Source organism: Carya illinoinensis, chromosome 16 (genome assembly GCF_018687715.1).
Source record: "Carya illinoinensis cultivar Pawnee chromosome 16, C.illinoinensisPawnee_v1, whole genome shotgun sequence".
In the NCBI taxonomy this organism is placed as follows: domain Eukaryota; kingdom Viridiplantae; phylum Streptophyta; class Magnoliopsida; order Fagales; family Juglandaceae; genus Carya; species Carya illinoinensis.
This window is the reverse complement of record NC_056767.1, coordinates 11,776,056-11,781,887: the sequence shown is the minus strand read 5'-3', so window position 1 is coordinate 11,781,887 and position 5,832 is coordinate 11,776,056. Positions and strand designations below refer to the sequence as shown.

General features: G+C 35.8%; 1 pseudogene; it reads right to left on the bottom strand.

Annotated features, from left to right (window-relative positions):
* Window positions 1-1,844: 1,844 nt before the first annotated feature.
* Window positions 1,845-5,307, bottom strand: LOC122299842 (annotated as a pseudogene).
* Between the last annotated feature and the right edge of the window lie 525 nt (window positions 5,308-5,832).

Below are 5,832 nucleotides of genomic sequence, written 5' to 3'. Positions count from 1 at the left end.
TTCTACTCTGATACCATGTGAAATCACCATTTGTCCTAAAACTTTAAAATTATGCAAAAAAAAAAATTAATTATTTGTATTATATTACTAAAGCAAATATGTTGGAAAATGGATAGGGCACTCGCTTTTGTATAGTGAATAAAAGAGAACCATTGGCCTTAAAAGTAGTTACATTTGGAACCACTTTTGTTTGGAAATTATTTTCAGATATAAATAGGGGTGTAATTGATCCAGTTTGGTCTGATTTTGAATAAACTTTAAGTTCGAACCGGTAACACTGATTTTTCATTAATTAAAACCGATTATGCACCAGTTACCACTCCTAAACAAGTACTTCTGATTTTACCAGTTTCGATCCAGTTTTTTTGTTTTAATATATTAAGTATATTAGAATTACTAATATATTTATCAAAAGAAATATGTTGAGAATTTATTAGGCAATAAAATGTATTTAATATATATTTTATATTTAAAACATATGATTAAATAAATATTCATGTTTAAGATTAAAATGTTATGTTATAAATCCAAGGCTATATGGAATGGTGTTATTGAAAAGATAGAGAATAGATTGGCAGGTTAGAAAAATGATGTATTTGTCTAAAGGGAGAAGAATCCCTTCAATTAAGACTACGTTATCTAATCTCCCTACCTATTTTCTATCTTTATTCTGGGGGCTAAATGTGTGGCCAATAGAATAGAAAAGATCTTTCGTGCTTTCTTATGAAGAGGCTTGGGATGAGAAAAAGTCTCATTTGATTAAATGGGACACGATTTGCACCCATTTATCTTGTGGAGGTTTGGGGTGTAAGAAAGCTGAGTATTTTTTTAATAAGGCATTACTCGAGAAATGGTTGTGGAGGTATCATTAGGAAAGCAAAGCTTTATGGCGGATTGTTGTTGAAACTAAATTTGCGGAGCATTTGTGGAGGTTGGAGCTCAAATGAAGTGAGATTAGTGCATGGTGAGGGATCATGGAAATTTATTAAGAATGGCTTGGAGGGCTTTATTAGCAATTTCATATTTGTGGTGGCCTGAAGAGCTAGGGTCAGATTTTGGCATGATGTTTGGTGTGGATATGTTGCAAGGATGATTTTCCTTCTCTTTTCCGGATTGCATTGAATACGAAGCTTTTGTAGTAGATTACATGGACAATTTGAATGGCTTGGTGCAGTGGAAAGTGAGGTTCATTAGAGTTGTTCAATATTGAGAAATGGGGGACATTTCTAATTTTTATAGCACCTTGTATGCATTGAACTTGGAGTGTGGTAGTAGGATAAATTGTTGTGGATTCATTTGGGAATAAGAAATTATCAGTTAGATCCCTGTACAAAATTATGTTGACTCATTCATCTACAATTTTTCCTTTTGGAAGTGCATTTGGAAAAGTAAAGTGCCTCTAAAGGTCGCTTTTTTCTATTGTTTGAGGAAGCGTGGTTTTTTTTATTATTATTATTACATATTAGTACTTTATGTGTAAAAAGAATGGTGAATCGATGGATTTTTTTTCTTCCCCAATTGTGATGTGGTGAAAGCTCTATGGGATGAGATCTTTGCTAGGCTGGATATTGCGCACAGGAGGGTAGTAGATCTTTTGGCTTGTTGGAGTGGAATTCAACTAAGAAGATAGCTTTGCAGTTGTGAAAATGATGAAAACTAGATTACGTACTAGAAAAGAAGATGGGTTTCTGGCAAATCAGTTTATAGCTTATATTGAGAAAGAAATTGCTAAGAATTTCAAAACCGAAATGATCATGTAAAAATTTTATTCCATGAAAGGTCATCATTGGGCATAATTTGAAGAAAATCTTGCGCTGCCTTATCAAATATTTCCCGTCTATGTCTACAGAAACCTAGGAAACTTTAGTATTGAAAGAAAATTTTTACATAAATACACACATTACACTGCACAGAGCCACATAGGGAGATTATGTATAATTATATGCTTAGGTAGGTTGGCCCCCCAATAAAATATTTGTAACTCTGCCCCTATACTTCTGTATGTTACAAATAGGAAAAAGAAATAAAGTGCACCCAGAAAATGTAAGTGAATATACGTACCAGAAGGACCTTGTTCAGAAATTCTGCACAGGACCAAAGAGGAATAATGTTACAACAATCAACAGAATTCAAAAATGAAGATTCAAAGCAGAAGAAAGATTCAATTAGATTCCCAACTAATTAGCAGGAGGGTTGGATTAAACATTCTTTTTTTAAAGTAATTCATTTCATGGGGCCAAGTGATCAAACTGCCTGAAACAAAGAGAGAAGATGAATGGATTCAGTCCCACCCTGCTTTTCTATAGACACATTTTACAGATACAATATGTTATTAAATATTGTCATTATCTTATTATGATTAATTATCTTCTCAAATTTTTTAAGAAAATATTTTTCTACAACAACCAAATCTCAAGACATGCCAACTTGTGCAGCCAAATGACACTCTTCTAGAGCATATTTATACCAGGTTATAAATCTCAACATATGTTGAAGCAAGAGAAGATTCATATTTTTTTCCTTTTGTACTTTTTTGTGTGGGGGGTCTTGCAGGTGCAATGCACAGCTCGAAACATGCACGGAAATTTATATGCAAGTGAAAACGCAAGGAAAATATTAAATTCATAGTACGTACTGGGGCTTCTGCCAGAACCTTGTGAGCACATTGTGACGAGAACCTCCTTCCTGGACATGAACCTCGCTCAAACTTCCAAGTCTCACTTCAAATTTATCATCAAGAAGTATACTGCTTGCTTGAATATCTCTTCAACAACCAAAAATATGATTGGAGTTAGTATTTCCACCACTGTGTATAATGCTTCCAGATAAATCTAGAATAAAAAGACGAGCTTCCAAAGGAATTTATACTATACCAAAAATCAAAACGTGTCTGGAATTTACTGAAATGAAAGCATGTTAAAAGTATCAATATATAATTTTGTTAATCGAAATTGCCTAATTGAAAGCACATGAAAAGGATCACTACAAACTCTTGTTAGAATTCTGATGAAGTACAGACATCTTCACCAGCATATTTTTTTCTAAAACTATTTGCATCACAAGGCACTAAAGGTCTAATATAAGATCATTTTTTAGGGCTCCACGTGGAAAAGCAACTGTCAAGTGCAAAATAAGAAAACAACAATTAACAAATCAAATCTTTGGACCTTGACGTTGATCAATAAGAAAACATCCCTATTATATTCAGCAATGTCATTTGTATGTACGAAGAGAGAACAATGATACCCATAAGCAAGTTCAATGATACCTGTGAATAATGGGAGGGGTGCATTCATGTAGGTAAGCTAGGCCTTCGGCAGCTCCTGTTGCAATTTTCAACCTTGTAATCCAATCCAGAGACTAGAGATTTTCTTCCTTGGAATTTGTAACTCTGTGCAAGGAATTTGCCAAGTCTCCACTTGGCATAACGTTGTAAACCAAAAGCTTCTCATTTTCATGCTCCAAGCAGCGCCCCAATAGTGGGACCACTAGACGCGCAACCTCGCTGAAGAACTCCAACTCAATCATGAATGATTCTTTCTTAAAGGAACGCAAATCTACTCTTTTGATAACTACAGGGACCCCACCAACTAAAAACCTGTGGAAAAGGTCTCCAGAGTGGCCATGTTTAATAAGATTTGCTTCACTAAAATCATCAGTGAAGAGCAGCATGTTCTCATACGTAATGATTCTCCCAGACCTATCATAGAGACAGGATCCTTGTTTAGCGAAGGGCAGTCTCCTTCTGTCACAGACCCTACATTTGCAGTCCCTCTTTGTTAAGAGAAGAATTGGTAAAAGGTTTCTTGTCTTTCTCGTTGATCTTTGTAGGAATATATAGACATCCGTATATGACTTTACATGGAAAGAAAATAAAATCAGCTTTACAAATGAATGAAATCGGTTATACAAGTAAACATCTATTCTGTAATGGTGAGATTGCTAGAATCATGGGATTGCTAGAATCATGGAATTGCTAGAATCATGGAGTTGCTAGAATCGGGAGTTGCTAGTCTGTAATACTCTTTCACTTTCAACGCCTTTATCACACGTTCTTACGATAAGTACCATAACAAATACTAAAAGCACTACGAAACCAATCCCACCAAATAAACCCACCATTATGTATATCGATCTTTTGTTTGTCTTAGAAGTTTCTGGGGCTCCAAAACTCAAGCCTCTCTCATTATAAAACTGTCTACAGTCCTCCAAACTCCTCTGCCCCGGCACCTGAAGACAATTTCTATCCAGAGTAGCATTGTTTTGACTGGCATCAAGTACCATGCCTTGGAAATAGTTATCTGACAAATCAACTAAACGAAACTTTCTAAGAGACGATAAGTTTAGAGATCCATACAACTGATTGTTTGAGAGATTGAACACAGCATCTGTGGCTTTAATGTTTGAACTAAGACTCAGAAACAAATCATCCGGCAATGGACCCTCCAGAACATTATGGTCAACATTCATCCTTCGCAAACTTCTCAACCCTCTCAAGTCCACGGGCAATGACCCGGATAAAGAATTCTTACTAAGATCAAGTTCTACCAATTGAGAAAGCCCGCCCAATTGAAGGGGTATTGAAGAAGCGAAACTATTATCAGAAAGGTTCAAGTATTGAAGATTAGAAAGTTTACCCAGACCAGCTGGAATCGACCCAGATAAGTAATTTGAAGAAAGGTCAAGCTTTGTAAGAGCGCCAAGAGAATCAAAACTAGAAGGCACTGACCCAGTAAGTGTATTCCGGGAAAGATCGAGAACTGACAGATCCGATAACTGTCCCAATGCAGGAGAGATGGCACCGGCAAGACTATTACCAGACAGATACAAACAGTTCAGTTTACGCAAGTTACCGAGGGACGGAGGAATCGGGCCAATTACCGAGCATGACCGGAGATCTAGCCGTTGGAGTGCATTAAAGCTATTGCCGAACCAGTCGGGAATGGTGCCGGGAAGCGAAAACCCAGAAGCATTGAACTCCTGCAAGAGGGTCAAGTTGGCCAGGGAATCCAGAGCGAGCAGTCGATTCTTCCGCCCGAGACGGGTTCTTCTCAGCCCGGACACACTGATCCCAACCACCCGGCCATTCTGGCACTGGACACCGAACCATTTCAAGCATGGATCAGCCTTGAGGGGCCAGTCTTTGCTCCTGAGCCCCAGCGACGACCGTAGCTCGAGTAACGCTACACGTTCGACGCGGGAGCTCAGCCTCACCTCCCACACCGAATCAACACGAACATGAATATCGCCACCATCACCAGAACTCGTCGAGCTTCTAGCATGGCTGTTTGTGATTAATTTTTTTTTATTATTTTTTTAAAAATAATTGCATAACACTTATACATTTACAACCACAACAATCATTTTCAATACGTACTCCCAAGTCTCTCTGTGAAGAAATTATTTTCGATAAAATGATCAAAATGAAAATAAAAATAAAATTGAATTTCAATTAGCTAAGATGGTTACATAAAAGGAAAGAGAGACGGAGTCAGAGGGAAAAAAATGCACGTGAACTATATACTGTGGCATTATTTTTTTAAAAAATTTGAGAATTATTATCAACAATTCATAACTGAATTAAAACTACCGTACTTTATTTGTTTATTGATAGATAATAATATATACAAATTATGTTAAAATAACTTTATATAAAATTTTTAATAAAAAAATTATTTATTATTTCAACTTATTATCTAATTATTTAGATATATTTAAGTCAAAATTAAAAAAAAAAAGACAGAATTCAAAACAATTTTAACAAAAACCAATAGAAAAAAAAATCATCTTAAAAAACTATATTCAAACAACTTTTTAATTTTATTTATCAAC